General features: G+C 38.3%; 1 protein-coding gene across 1 annotated transcript in view; it reads left to right on the top strand.

Moving 5' to 3' along the window:
• Positions 1-1,491, top strand: part of LOC136039114 (uncharacterized) — a 70,743-nt gene extending 69,252 nt beyond the window's left edge. Inside the window, exon 9 of the mRNA XM_065722599.1 lies at positions 1,306-1,491. The gene's annotated coding sequence lies outside the window, so the exon portion shown is untranslated. The remainder of the gene's footprint in view (positions 1-1,305) is intronic.
• The last annotated feature ends 15,525 nt before the right edge of the window (positions 1,492-17,016 follow it).

Genomic DNA, 17,016 nt, shown 5'->3' on the forward strand with positions numbered 1-17,016 from the left:
AAATCGTGATTAGTCTTGTGCCATAATTTTTTATTGTTGTGTTGCTGTCGGTTGTTGGACAAATAAATGACACATAGTTTGAAATACAAATCAAAACGACTAAACTTTTATGGTTAGATCATGCATATCAACTTCAGATCCTTTATATCAGCTTCCTTATATCAGTTTCAGATTATCATTGATCATTATATCCGCTTCAGATTTTGTCACCTTCAGGGATTTTTATCTACTTATGATCATTTTTTTATGCTTACCGTAACTTTCGTTTTTAGCCTTTTCTGATTATTGTATTTATACATCACATCTCCCATTGTTTATAGCAGGAGTTCTTAGAATTCTAGGACAATGTGCTGGAAAAAGTGTCAAACAGATTGGGCCACTTCAGTACATAAAATGCTTTCAATCTAACAGTTGTGGAAGAGTTGGGCCTGATTGTGTATGGTCTGATTGTAGGCCAGGTAAATGGAATAGATAATAAATTCTCCAAGTTCTAAGTCAGTAAATTATCTGTGTTGATTCAATGTGAATTTTTCTGCGCCGCTTGGATTTGCAACTTGTGCCCTCAAATTAAGCCAAAGCAATCGATTAGTTTAATCAGCTTCTCTAATATTTTGGTTCTCAAGATGTATCAACTTGTTGTTTTTTTTCCAAAATGCCCTCTCTTCTCACTCACACTGTTATTTAGGAAATAGAGCTTATACCTTCAAAATCAGTTCTGTTGTATCTTCTATACATCAAAGACAAAATCCATTTTTATGTACAATCAACTATTTCTTAATATTAGTTACTAAAATACGATTCTGCTCTCCTTTGAAATTTATATTGGACATAGAACCTCTTGAATTACTGTAGCCAACATTCTTGCCATTATCTTCAATCATTGAACATGTTTATGAGATCTGGTGTTCTGCTCCTTTTCTAAAGGATTTAAAAACGGTAGATTTATACGTTACTAACAACTTGCTTTGACATGGTTCACACCTCAACTCCTTAAATTGAAAAACCCGACTTTTCGACCTTATAATTTTACATTGCTATCTAATTTTCTTATAATTTTCCTACTCTAGTATATATTATTTATTTTTGCTTTTCACTTTTTATCAAAAAAATAAGAGTATTATTGCAGTATATTAAATTTTATTATTATTGCTCTGCTTGCATAAATGTGCACATTATTTATAAAAGTGTTTACTTTTATCAATTCTTATATTTTTAAAATATATTTATCTTCTTTTTTGCTATGTTCTATGTCTTTTATTACTAGTTCTTATATTTTCTTGATTGATAATTGTTATTTTCTTATAGCTTCTATTGTTATGTATGAACAGGCTTATCGACTTAAAACAGAGACTGAAGCCAATAGTCGTAGCCTCAATCAAAGAGTGCAGTGTTTATTGTCCACGATGACTTGCTTGGAGTTGGTACATGCCTAAAATGCTTGGGTTGAAAGACCAGACATCAGAAAAGGCATATTGGGTCATGACAGGAATGTCGAGGTATAATCATTGCTTTCTTTTCTCTTGTGTTTGGTCTTTGTAATCTCGTAGGTTTTAACAAGTTTAGTAACACTTTTTTTATTTTTATTTTTTTAACTAGAGTGTTCTTAACTTTTTTTTCTGGGTTGACTGTAGGGGGAGGGTATTTAAAATCTATGAAGCTTTTATGCCATCCTATTTCAACTTTGCAAAAGAACCCTTGACACAAAAAAATTAATATTAACGAACTTTGCTATTTTGTCTGATATGTTTAGTTTAATCGACCTGGTCTTTTAATTTTCTATGGTTTACCCCCTCCCCCAACATTGTTCCCGAAAGAATTCCTGCGAAAATAAGTCTGGTGCAGTTTTCATCGTACAAAAAGTATATTATTGTCTATTGAATGTGTGTGTGTGTGTGCGTGTCCTTGTGCGTTGGATTGTGCCTATGCTTTCGTATCAATATGTGAACTTGTGTGGTATGTGTTTTCATGCTCCCCGTCTAATCCTGATTAGTTAATAAGAAGACGGATCCTCGTTTCTATCATAAAATTTCTTCGAAAAGAAGCAGCAAGGATTTCAGAGCCGGAGTCTGAAGGCCCATAACCCATCGCATATGCCCCCATCAACGTGCAATAATTAAAGTAAACGGCTTGCACATGAACAAGTAAATTATCAAGAGAAAAGGGTGGAATATTGAGGGGCTATTTACTCTCAGAAATCCTGTACACCAGGTTGCGCATGCCAAGCGTGGTGTAACTATTCGAACTGTACCAAGAGTGGTGGAATTGTGCCAAGCGTGAGGAAACTATGTAAAGTATGATGGATGTTAGCTAAAAAAGGATGTCACGCGAACCATCACAGCCAGTTGGGAATGTACATTATACGCTTATTGAGTTAAGTAATTAAAAATTAACGACCCAGTTTAAAACTTGAGATGAACAAGAAAAAAGTCCTATAATAATCCAAACTTAAAACAATCAGAAATTACTTTCAAAAACAATAATTGAAATCGAAAATGAGCCGAAATTAAGATAATACTCACATCAAAACTTAAAGTAAGGGTACTTATATATATGAATAATTTATTTTTTTTAAATGATTAAAAATTGAATGACTGCTGAAGCTAAACCTAGAATGGTTATGAATTATTACCCATATGGGTTTGGCTGCTGCCCCCCTTCTCCTAATAATAAAACTCAAATAATTAACGCTTCCACTAATGCACACTATGTGTACACATACACACACACACACATATATATATATATATATATATATATATATATATATATATATATATATATATATATATATATATATATGATTGCTTTCTTTTTCCTTGAGCCTCCAAGCTCTATTTCATAATCGACTAGAGAAATAATACGCAACACCTTGAATGGTCCTTGCCAGCGGACATTAAGTTTGTTATATATACTCAAAAAAGAGTATAATATATAGTATATATATATATATATATATATATATATATATATATATATATATATATATATATATATATATATATCTATATATATAAAAATATATAAAAATAAGTTGTTTGTCTGTCTGTCGACTGACGTCATTAGGATTGAGCTGTATGTCGTCATGAAGTTAGTTGTCGTCATGTTTGTTATGACGACGTCATGTTTGTCAATTGATGAAATTACAGACCGGAACACCGGGACACAAATGACGACCAGGACACCAGGAAACAGGGAATATAAATGACGACCGGGACACTCAAAGAGAAATTACAGACAGGGACACCGGGACACAGATAACGACCGAATCTATCTATATATATAAAAACTACCGTTGGGGGACATATAAATAGATTGTCAAGTTTACCGACTCTTGAACATGCAACATAAAAAAAAACTAAAAACTGAAAAACAAAAAAAAAACTAAAAAAAGGAAAAAAACTGAAAAATAAAGGAGGATATATATATATATATATATATATCTATATATATAAAAATAAGTTGTCTGTCTGTCTGTGGATCTGTGGATCTGTGGATCAGGTGACGTCATGTTTCGGCTGACGTCATGAAATTAGTTGCCGTCATTTTTGCTTGGAAGGTGACGTCATTCAAGTTATATAAGACATATGTTCGCGTAGAAATCTATTAATGTTTAAGTTTACAATGACTGATGAAGATGCTCAAAGAGTCTATGCCAAAAAACTTGCTGCTGATAGAGAAAGTCAGAAAAGAAAGCGTGCCGAGGAACTACCAGAGCAACGCGAAAGCAGACTTGCTGCTAAAAGAGAAAGTGAAAAAAGAAGGCGTGCCGAGGAATCAAAAGACCAGCAGGGAAACAGGCTTGAGGCTGATAGAGAAAGAAAGAACAGAAAGCATGCCGAGGAACTACCAGAGCAACGCAGAAGCAGACTTGCTGCTAAAAGAGAAAGTGAAAAAAGAAGGCGTGCCGAGGAATCAAAAGACCAGCAGGGAAACAGGCTTGAGGCTGATAGAGAAAGAAAGAACAGAAAGCATGCCGAGGAACTACCAGAGCAACGCAGAAGCAGACTTGCTGCTAAAAGAGAATGTGAAAAAAGAAGGCGTGCCGAGGAATTACAAGAACAGCAAGAAATCAGGCTTGCTGCTGAAAGAGAAAGTAAGAAAAGAAAGCGTGCCGAGGAATCACAAGAACAGCAAGAAATCAGGCTTGCTGCTGATAGAGAAAGTAAGAAAAGAAAGCGTGCCGAGGAATTACAAGAACAGCAAGAAATCAGGCTTGCTGCTGATAGAGAAAGTAAGAAAAGAAAGCGTGCCGAGGAATCAGAGCAATCTGAAAGTTATCGCCTGGCATTCAGGTACAACCCAGTCGATGATTATAGCTTGAGTAGATGTGTTCAAATCGGGACAATGTCTAAAATTTGTCCCTATTGCAAGGCCTTGAAATTCAATGGTGAAACAATGGGAATGTGTTGCGCCTCAGGAAAAGTTAAACTTCCTCTATCGGCTGCACCACCAGAGCCATTGAAGACTTTCCTTACTGGAACTACGTCAGAATCTAAGCGTTTTTTGTCAAAAATCAGACAATACAACTCATGTTTCCAAATGACGTCGTTTGGAGCCCAAATCGAAAATCCAGATCAATTTATGTCTACTTTCAAAGTAAAAGGGCAAATTTATCATAAAGCAGGGTCCCTTCTACCATTCTCAGGCGAGAATCATAAATTTTTACAATTGTACTTCATCAGTGATAGAAATTCTGAATTGAATGCACGTTGCGAAATTTCTCCCAACGTTGAAAGGACAATCGTTTCCTAATTGCAACATCTTTTCCACGAAAATAATAATTTAGTGCGTCTGTTCAAAACAGCCATCGATTTGATGCCTACTGATACTCATAAAATTGTTATTACCGCTGACAAAACGCCTCCTGGCCAACATGTGCGTAGATACAATGCTCCGACTATCGACGAAGTGGCAATCGTTATGGTCGGTGATCAGTTTTTACCTCGAGATATTATTCTACATAAGCGAAACGCTCAGTTGTTAAGAATTGCTGAAACTCATCGATGCTACGATGCCCTACAATATCCTATCATTTTTTGGGATGGAGCCGACGGCTATCACTTTAATATTAAATTGATGAATCCAGCCACTAACAAAGAAATGAATAAGAAATGCAGTGCAATGCATTATTATTCCTATAGACTAATGATTCGGCAGGATGAAGAAAATTATATTTTAAAATGCCGTGAATTGTTTCACCAATTTGTCGTAGATATGTATGCTAAAATTGAATCAGAACGTTTGCTATATATCCGCCTGAATCAGACCAAGCTCCGCTCTGAACAATACATTCATTTGCGAGATGCAGTTATAAATGACGGTAATACCACAAACGTTGGAAGATTAACAATTTTACCTTCGTCATATGCTGGCAGTCACCGTCATATGCATGAATATGCTCAAGATGCTATTGCGTATGTTCGTCTCTATGGTCGTCCAGATTTATTTATTACATTTACATGTAATCAATCTTGGGACGAGATACTGCAGCTTTTACTTCAAGGACAATCGGCGGTTCATAGGCATGACATTACGGCACGTGTCTTCCGGCAAAAGTTGAAATCACTGATAAACTACCTTGTAAAACATGAAGTGTTTGGGTCAGTGCGATGCTGGATGTACTCAGTGGAATGGCAAAAACGAGGTTTGCCACACGCACATATACTAATCTGGCTACATAAAAAAATTACTTCAAACGAAATTGATGATGTGATTTCCGCTGAAATACCTGATAAAAATGTCGATAAGGGGTTACATGATATTATTGTAAAAAATATGATACATGGACCTTGCGGTGCACTGAACGAAAATTCACCATGCATGGCCAAAGGAAGGTGCACAAAGCGATATCCTCGACTTTTAGTACCCAATACAATTACTGGCAATGATGGTTACCCACAATATAGAAGAAGATCTACTGAAGATGGCGGTAAAACAGCATTAATAAAGAAGCGTAACGGTACCACCATCGAAGTAGATAACCAGTGGGTTGTTCCATATTCCCCATTATTATCAAAAACATTTAATGCACACATAAACGTTGAATACTGTAACTCCGTAAAGGCAATCAAATATATATGTAAACACGTCAACAAAGGCAGTGACATGGCAGTTTTTGACTTGCAGTCCGAAATCAAAGATTTCGATGAAATCGTAGAATATCAGGCTGGAAGATACATAAGCAGTAATGAAGCTGTTTGGCGAATTCTTCCATTTCCGATACATGAACGTAGTCCAGCTTTTGTTCACTTAGCGGTACATTTACAGAATGGTCAACGTGTTTATTTCACGGAAACCAACGTGCAACAAAGAGTCCTGAATCCACCGGATACAACATTAACAGCTTTTTTTTCGCTTTGCAAAAATGATTCTTTTGCAAAAAAACTGCTGTATACTGAAGTGCCTTCGTATTACACGTGGAATACTAAAAATAAAGTATTTGAACGTCGAAAACAGGGTAAGTCAGTCGACGGCCAACCTACCATCTTCAAAGATACCACGATAGGAAGACTCTACACCGTTCACCCCAATCAACATGAATGCTTCTTTCTACGCCTGCTTTTGGTGAATGTACCCGGTCCGACATCCTTTGAGTATTTGAGGACTGTAAATGGTACTATACATGACACTTACCGTAGTGCATGCCAAGCTCTGAATTTATTGGAGAATGACCAACACTGGGATAACTGCATCAATGACGCGTGCGAAACGTCAACCCCAAGTCAAATTCGTGCATTGTTTGGCATCATTTTAACAACTTGCTCTCCATCAGCTCCTACAGAGTTATGGGAAAAATATAAGTCAAAAATGTCCGAAGATATACTTCATCGAAAACAGTTAGAGACGTCAGACATGACTTTTGATTTTACATCAGAAATTTATAACTACACTTTAGTTGTTATAGAAGATTTGTGCATAAGTATGGCAAACAAACCTCTTCAGGATTTGGGAATGCCTTCGCCTAACCGTATCGCTGCTGTTTCGACATGTGTAGAATTGGATCTTGAACAAAGTTACAGTACGAGTGATCTATTGTCGTATGTACAAAATAACATTTCCAAGTTAACGTCGGAACAAAAAGACATTTATGATACGATAATGCATTGTGTCGATAACAACGTTGGAGAAATTTTCTTTTTGGATGCGCCAGGAGGTACTGGTAAAACGTTTGTGATAAAACTGATTCTGGCATCAATTCGATCTAAAAATGATATAGCGTTGGCAATTGCGTCGTCCGGAATAGCCGCAACATTGCTGCCTGGTGGAAGAACTGCTCATTCCGCTTTGAAATTGCCTCTGAACTTGCATTCTACAGAAACTCCCACGTGCAATATTTCCAAATCATCTGGGATGGGTAAAGTATTGCAGCAATGCAAACTTATTATTTGGGATGAGTGCACAATGGCACACAAAAAATTGCTCGAGGCTCTGGATCAATGCTTGAAAGATTTGCGAGGGAAGTCGAAACCCTTTGGCAGCACCTTAATATTGCTTGCGGGAGATTTCAGGCAAACATTACCTATAATACCTAGATCAACTCCTGCAGACGAAATGAATGCTTGCCTGAAAAATTCTAATTTATGGGCACACGTAAAAACATTAAAATTAACTACAAATATGAGTGTCCGATTGCAAAACGATGACTCTGGTCAAACATTTTCAGATCAATTGCTGGCAATGGGAAACGGAAAGCTCCCAGTAGACTCAATTTCAGGACGTATACAACTACCTGCTGATTTCTGTAATTTAGTGACGTCCAAAAATGAATTGATTGAAAAAGTATTTCCGAATATTCTAAAAAATTATAAAAATAATAAATGGCTAAGTGAAAGAGTGATTCTCGCACCCAAAAATATAGACGTCCACGAAATCAACAATATTGTTTTGACCAAGATTCAAGACCAGGCAGTCCTTTACAAGTCAGTCGACACAGTTTTGGAACCAAATGAAGCGGTTAATTATCCATCTGAATTTTTAAATTCCATAGATCTTTCAGGGTTTCCACCACACGTGCTACAACTAAAAATAGGCGTACCAATAATACTTTTAAGAAATATAAACCCACCAAAGCTTTGCAATGGCACTCGACTTGCCGTAAAAAAAAACAATGGAAAACCTAATAGAGGCCACAATCCTGACAGGGCCTTTTGAGGGTGAGGCTGTTCTTATTCCTCGCATTCCCATGATTCCAACAGATCTGCCTTTTCAATTTAAAAGATTGCAATTCCCAATTCGATTAGCATTTGCAATCACCATTAACAAAGCTCAAGGTCAATCATTAGAAAAATGTGGTATTGATCTTAATACTGATTGTTTTTCCCATGGACAATTGTACGTTGCATGTTCGAGGGTCGGTAAACCTGACAATCTATTTATATGCAGCGAGAATTGGACAGCGAAGAATGTTATATATTCGCAAGTTTTACGCAGTTAATTTGTATTTCGGAACCAAATGAAGCGGTTAATTATCCATCTGAATTTTTAAATTCCATAGATCCTTCAGGGTGTCCACCACACCTGCTACAACTAAAAATAGGCGTACCAATAATACTTTTAAGAAATATCAACCCACCAAAGCTTTGCAATGGCACGCGACTTGCCGTAAAAAAAAAACAATGGAAAACCTAATAGATGCCACAATCTTGACAGGGCCTTATGAGGGTGAGGCTGTTCTTATTCCTCGCATTCCCATGATTCCAACGGATCTGCTTTTTCAATTTAAAAGATTGCTATTCCCAATTCGATTAGCATTTGCAACCACCAATGCTCCAACTATCGACGAAGTGGCAATCGTTATGGTCGGTGATCAGTTTTTACCTCGAGATATTATTCTTCATAAGCGAAACGCTCAGTTGTTAAGAATTGCTGAAACTCATCGATGCTACGATGCCCTACAATATCCTATCAATTTTTGGGATGGAGCCGACGGCTATCACTTTAATATTAAATTGATGAATCCAGCCACTAACAAAGAAATGAATAAGAAATGCAGTGCAATGCATTATTATTCCTATAGACTAATGATTCGGCAGGATGAAGAAAATTATATTTTAAAATGCCGTGAATTGTTTCACCAATTCGTCGTTGATATGTATGCTAAAATTGAATCAGAACGTTTGCTATATATCCGCCTGAATCAGACCAAGCTCCGCTCTGAACAATACATTCATTTGCGAGATGCAGTTATAAATGACGGTAATATCACAAACGTTGGAAGATTAACAATTTTACCTTCGTCATATGCTGGCAGTCCCCGTCATATGCATGAATATGCTCAAGATGCTATTGCGTATGTTCGTCTCTATGGTCGTCCAGATTTATTTATTACATTTACATGTAATCAATCTTGGGACGAGATACTGCAGCTTTTACTTCAAGGACAATCGGCGGTTCATAGACATGACATTACGGCCCGTGTCTTCCGGCAAAAGTTGAAATCACTGATAAACTACATAGTAAAACTTGAAGTGTTTGGGTCAGTGCGATGCTGGATGTACTCAGTGGAATGGCAAAAACGAGGTTTGCCACACGCACATATACTAATCTGGCTACATAAAAAAATTACTTCGAACGAAATTGATGATGTGATTTCCGCTGAAATACCTGATGAAAATGTCGATAAGGGGTTACATGATATTATTGTAAAAAATATGATACATGGACCTTGCGGTGCACTGAACGAAAATTCACCATGCATGGCCAAAGGAAGGTGCACAAAGCAATATCCTCGACTTTTAGTATCCAACACAATTACTGGCAATGATGGTTACCCACAATATAGAAGAAGATCTACTGAAGATGGCGGTAAAACAGCAATAATAAAGAAGCGTAACGGTACCACCATCGAAGTAGATAACCAGTGGGTTGTTCCATATTCGCCATTATTATCAAAAACATTTAATGCACACATAAACGTTGAATACTGTAACTCCGTAAAGGCAATCAAATACATATGTAAATACGTCAACAAAGGCAGTGACATGGCAGTTTTTGGCTTGCAGCCCGAAATCAAAGATATCGACGAAATCGTACAATATCAGGCTGGAAGATACATAAGCAGTAATGAAGCTGTTTGGCGAATTCTTTCATTTCCGATACATGAACGTAGTCCAGCTGTTGTTCACTTAGCGGTACATTTACAGAATGGTCAACGTGTTTATTTCTCGGAAACCAACGTGCAACAAAGAGCCCTGAATCCACCGGATGCAAAGTTAACCGCTTTCTTTTCGCTTTGCAAAAATGATTCTTTTGCAAAAAAACTGCTGTATACTGAAGTGCCTTCGTATTACACGTGGAATACTAAAAATAAAGTATTTGAACGTCGAAAACAGGGTAAGTCAGTCGACGGCCAACCTACCATCTTCAAAGATACCACGATAGGAAGACTCTACACCGTTCACCCCAATCAACATGAATGCTTCTTTCTACGCCTGCTTTTGGTGAATGTGCCCGGTCCGACATCCTTTGAGTATTTGAGGACTGTAAATGGTACTATACATGACACTTACCGTAGTGCATGCCAAGCTCTGAATTTATTGGAGAATGACCAACACTGGGATAACTGCTTCAATGACGCGTGCGAAACGTCAACCCCAAGTCAAATTCGTGCATTGTTTGGCATCATTTTAACAACTTGCTCTCCATCAGCTCCTACAGAGTTATGGGAAAAATATAAGTCAAAAATGTCCGAAGATATACTCCATCGAAAACAGTTAGAGACGTCAGATATGACTTTTGATTTTACATCAGAAATTTATAACTACACTTTAGTTGTTATAGAAGATTTGTGCGTACGTATGGCAAACAAACCTCTTCAGGATTTGGGAATGCCTTCACCTAACCGTATCGCTGCTGTTTCGACATGTGTAGAATTGGATCGTGAACAAAGTTACAGTACGAGTGATCTATTGTCGTATGTACAAAATAACATTTCCAAGTTAACGTCGGAACAAAAAGACATTTATGATACGATAATGCATTGTGTCGATAACAACGTTGGTGAAATTTTCTTTTTGGATGCGCCAGGAGGTACTGGTAAAACGTTTGTGATAAAACTGATTCTGGCATCAATTCGATCAAAAAATGATATAGCGTTGGCAATTGCGTCGTCCAGAATAGCCGCAACATTGCTGCCTGGTGGAAGAACTGCTCATTCCGCTTTGAAATTGCCTCTGAACTTGCATTCTACAGAAACTCCCACGTGCAATATTTCCAAATCATCTGGGATGGGTAAAGTATTGCAGCAATGCAAACTTATTATTTGGGATGAGTGCACAATGGCACACAAAAAATCGCTCGAGGCTCTGGATCAATGCTTGAAAGATTTGCGAGGGAAGTCGAAACCCTTTGGCAGCACATTAATATTGCTTGCGGGAGATTTCAGGCAAACATTACCTATAATACCTAGATCAACTCCTGCAGACGAAATGAATGCTTGCCTGAAAAATTCTAATTTATGGGCACACGTAAAAACATTAAAATTAACTACAAATATGCGTGTCCGATTGCAAAACGATGACTCTGGTCAAACATTTTCAGATCAATTTCTGGCAATGGGAAACGGAAAGCTCCCAGTAGACTCAATTTCATTACGTATACAACTACCTGCTGATTTCTGTAATTTAGTGACGTCCAAAAATGAATTGATTGAAAAAGTATTTCCGAATATTCTAAAAAATTATAAAAATAATAAATGCCTAAGTGAAAGAGCGATTCTCGCACCCAAAAATATAGACGTCCATGAAATCAACAATATTGTTTTGACCAAGATTCGAGACCAGGCAGTCCTTTACAAGTCAGTCGACACAGTTTTGGAACCAAATGAAGCGGTTAATTATCCATCTGAATTTTTAAATTCCGTGGATCTTTCAGGGTTTCCACCACACATGCTACAACTAAAAATAGGCATACCAATAATACTTTTAAGAAATATCAACCCACCAAAGCTTTGCAATGGCACGCGACTTGCCGTAAAAAAAAACAATGGAAAACCTAATAGAGGCCACAATCTTGACAGGGCCTTTTGAGGGTGAGGCTGTTCTTATTCCTCGCATTCCCATGATTCCAACGGATCTGCCTTTTCAATTTAAAAGATTGCAATTCCCAATTCGATTAGCATTTGCAATCACCATTAACAAAGCTCAAGGTCAATCATTAGAAAAATGTGGTATAGATCTCAATACTGATTGTTTTTCCCATGGACAATTGTACGTTGCATGTTCGAGGGTCGGTAAACCTGACAATTTATTTATATGCAGCGACAATTGGACAGCGAAGAATGTTGTATATTCGCAAGTTTTACGCAGTTAATTTGTATTGTATCTATCTATCTATCTATCTATATAAAAACGAGTTGTGTGTATGCATGTGTGTTTGTTTGTAAAAAGAGCGTTTGCATATGACGTCATTATTAGTACATACGGCTTTGTATATGGACAGACAATGGGAAAGCCAAGAATGTTGTATATTCGCAATTTTTACGTAGTTTGAAACACATATATAAATCTATCTATATTCACAGGTGGGACACAGGGACACAGCTACAATGGCGCGTAACGACTTACGCTCGCGGGGGGGCTTGGGGGGGGCGAAGCGCCCCACCAACTAGGTATATATATATACCTAGTATATATATATATATATATATATATATATATATATATATATATATATATATATATATATATATATATATATATATATATATGATTGCTTTCTTTTTCCTTGAGCCTCCAAGCTCTATTTCATAATCGACTAGAGAAATAATACGCAACACCTTGAATGGTCCTTGCCAGCGGACATTAATTTTGTTACTTCATCCCGGCAATAAAAGTAGAATTTGGTCACTCTTGGACAAGGTCCTTGGTTTCGTTGCTCGGTCGTAGTACCGCTTCATTTTTGATGCTTCTGTTGCATGTCTTTCTTTGGCAACATCGTATATTTCGGATAATCGCACGCGCATCTGTCGAATATTTTCTGCAATAATTATTTGGTCTTCCCCCATCTTATCTTCCCATTCTTCTTGCATTAGGTTCAGGCCCCGCGAGGATTCTGTCCGTATAATATCTCGAATGGGCTATACCCTAGACACGGATGCGCTTTTTCTCGATATGCGAAAAGTAAGAATGGTATAAACTTGTGCCAGCCGTTAGTTGATGTCCTTATGTATTGGCGAAGCATGGATATTAGAGTCCCGTTGAACTTTTCATTTTGTCTATCTGTCTCTGGGTGGTATGGACTTCTCCTATTTGGCTTTATATTCAGTACTTAGTACAATTTTTTTTTTAAGACAGGAACTGAGTTCCTTGATCTGCCAAGATTCGTCGGGAATCCCATAACTCAGGACGAACTTGGCAACTTCATCTGCAATAACTGGTGATTTTGTTGACTGCAGGGGTATTTCTTCAGTATATCTAGACCCATAGTCAGTAATTGCTAGAAGCCACCGATGACCTTCGGAGCTTTTAGGTAGTGGTCCTACTAAGTCCATGGCGGTTCGCAAGAATGGCTTAGTTATGGTGGGAAGAGGGCTAGGGGTACCTTTTCCTTTGGTTTGCGCCTGGCGATCATTTGGCAAGCTCTGCATGACTTGATGTAATTATCGATGTCCTTGTAAATTCTAGGCCACCAAAAATTACGTAGAATGCGGTCAGTGGTCCGAGCCTTGCCTGGATGACCACTTATCACGTTTCATGACCCATCTTGATAATCTGTGATCTATACTCACTGGAAACAATAATCTGCTCGTTTGTTCCACCAAGATGATCAGTTCAAAGTCGATAATAAACCCCGCCTTGGAATAAAAACTGCTGAGAAAGAGAGCCACGAATTCCTGCAATGCTTTCTCCCTTTCGAAATTCAAGGTTGGATTGTTTTCTTGGAGCTGAGAAAGTGCTCCAGATCTGGTTTCTGACATCAATCCCTTGTTGTTGGGGTTAGATTTATCTGTGGCAGAAAATGAGGCAGTTTAGTAACCTCTGTCTGAGGGATCGTTTGTCCTGAGCTAAAACATGTTGCGGTTTTGTTACTGATAAGATATCGCAGGGCTCAGAATCATGCAGAAAAACAGTCGGTGCTTTATGGAGCTCTGGTTTTGAGCTGAGACCACTATGATCTCTTGATGATCTCTGCCTGGCTTGAGCTCTACCTGGACATTAATTGGAAGTACGTTCTCTTCGAATCTCGTAAAATGTCTTCCCAGCAGAATTTTTTGGGGTAATGTGGGGCAGATCCCTGCTCCAGTCAGTACTTCAAAGATTCTTCTTTCTTGATTCATAAGCTGTATCGTCAGAAGTCCGACGGAGCATTCTATTTTGCGGCCCTCCGTCGTAACGTATTTTAAAGTTTTCCCAGGGATGGGGGTAAACTCTCTTGACCCGGCTTGAATGAGTCGATCATTAAAGGTAGTATTTGCCCATCGCAGCGAGCCTTGACAACATATCCTGGTTTGGGGTTTGATAGCTTTTCCACCAGATTAGTTGCATATACCCTTTTCCTTTTTGGCTATTTGGTTTTTCGTTTGCCTCCTCTGCATTCCTCTGTTGGCTGTGACGTTGAGTAGGATGGCAATAGTAACGTTTTGGTCGGTGCTTGTATGATTTGCCTTCAAGACCAGGAATCTGATTGAGGTTTGGTTAAAGGTCCCGTTGTTCGAGCTACCTCCTTCTTCCGCAGGCGGTAGAGACTTGTCCCAGTTGTCAGCCTTTCTGATGCATTCTCTCGGGGCTGTTGCATCTCTCTGCCCTAAGAAAACCCTAAGGTCTGGGTTAGCAGTTGTGATGAACTGTTCCATTACAATATTTTCTAGAACCGGATCTAAATGCCTGGCCAGGTTACGCTCTGCCGTTCTTTGTTCCTCCACCTTCTCAATACACAGCCATTTTTTGGCTGTGGTAGTCAGTTAGTCCCCGTATTCTGTATTTGGATTCACCTGAGCGCTTACTAGCATGTCGAAATTGCCGGAGAAAAGTCTCGCTATTGACGTAGAATTTCTTGAGAATCGCTGTTGTGACCTCGTCGAAGTCGATAGGCCTGACAGTTGGTATGGCTGTTTAAGCCTGCAGAGCTTTCCCGGAAAGGTTTGCTACAAGCCTGGCCACCTACGTTGCTTGAGGCAAATTGCAGGCAGTTGCAGTTCCTGTAAAAGCTTCCAAGTAGGCCTCCACGTCGTCACTTCCTCTCAGTGAGGTCATATACAAGGTCGAGGCTCCATACTTATGAGAGTCTGGAAGCTATTTTCTACAAGCTCTCGGTCTTGTTGCATCGCCTTCTTCGGATGATGTACTAGAGACAGCTGGTTTTCTTCGTTCAGCTTTCGCTCAATCATTAAAGCTTCCCCTAATTCTTTCTTGTGGTTTTCCACCAAGGCTTTTGTCGACTTAGCCACTTAATGCTGGAAGGCTTCTAGCAACGACTTCAAGAATTTTTGTTCCATCTTGAGCGTTTTCTCTAGATTTTCCCCTTTAGAACTATGCTTGGTTCTTGACCTTGTATGGTAAGGGACGAAGTCAGTCCTTAGAGCTCCGGCTTCCCTGGAATGCTTTTTCGTCTGCTTGTCGTCTGCCAGCGCAAAACGTAAAATTACAAGAGCTTAACTTATGGACGTGTAATCACAAAGAACCCAGAATTAGAACTCAAAACCGTAAAGCAAGAAAAGAGCAAAAGAAAAAAAGCAAGAAAAAAAAAAGATAAGTTCTGTTCGGAAATAAACCCGTAAACCGAAATCAGGAAAAAAAGAGGAAAAAACAGATTTCTGTTCAAAAGTAAACCCGTAAACGGAAATCAGAAACAAAGAGTGGACTTCTGTTCAGAAGCAAACCCGTAAACAGAAATCAGGAACAAAAAGAAAAAACAAGAAGGGGATTTCTGTTCGGAAGTGAACCCGAAAACAGACAAAAGTGGATTTCTGTTCGGAAGTAAAACCGTAAACGGAAATGAGGAAAAAACAAGAAGGGGATTTCTGTTCGGAAGTGAAACCAAAAACGAACATTAGAACAAAACCAAAAGTGGATTTCTGCTGTGTAGTAAACCCGTAAAAAGGAATGAGCAAGAAACAAGAAAGAGATTTCTGTTTAGAAGTGAACCCGTAAACAGACATTAGAACGAAAAACGGAGGTGAATTTCTGTTTGGAACTGAACCGGTAAACAAAGACCAGAATACAAAAAAGTGGATTTTTGTTCGGAAGTAAACCAGAAAACAGAAATTAGAACGAAGAAGAAAAAGTGAATCTCTGTTTGGAATTGAACGTGTAAGCAGAAATCATAAAAGTAAAATAAAAAAAACTTGATTTATCTTTAGAAGTTAACCTATAAACAGAAATCAGAATTTTAAAAAAGTGGATTTCTGTTCGGAAGTAAACCCAAAAAAGAAACTAGAACGAAAAACAAAAAGTGAATTTCTTTTCGGAACTGAATCCGTAAACAGAAATCAGAACGTAAAAAAAGTGGATATCTGTTCGGAAGTAAATCCTCAAACAGAAAGGAGGAAAGAAAACAAGAAAGGGGTTTCTTTTCGGAAGTGAACCAGAAAACTGAAATTAGAAACGAAAACAAGAAAGAGATTTCTATTCGGAAATAGAAACAGATGAGTTTTTTTTCTGCTTGGAACTAAACCCGGAAGCAGAGATATATAATAGTCTTTCTTTGTAAAAAGAACCCGGAAGAAAGAGCTCATTTTGGGAACGGATCCCTCCGCTGGTCACCAAATAATATGAACCGTTTTAGTCAGAATTCAACTAACAAAATATTCACAACAGCCTATATAGAGACCAGTTGCGTGGAGTCGTATCTTGCCCATTTCAACACACATCTTTAGACTAGGCGTTAACCTCCGGGGCTCCATCAGCGAATCAGCGCGGAAAGATCTTGGCTCTATTCTGGGAGTGAAAACAGAAATTTCTCCCACAGCCAATCAGCCTTTTCGGAATCCAGTTTCCAACTGCGAGAGTGTCTGGTTTTGACGTAATGCCGCGACTATAGCTATGTGTTGCTTTTGAAATGTGTTTGCACAACTGGTGT

The sequence above is a fragment of the Artemia franciscana genome, chromosome 19 (genome assembly GCF_032884065.1).
Source record: "Artemia franciscana chromosome 19, ASM3288406v1, whole genome shotgun sequence".
NCBI lineage: Eukaryota > Metazoa > Arthropoda > Branchiopoda > Anostraca > Artemiidae > Artemia > Artemia franciscana.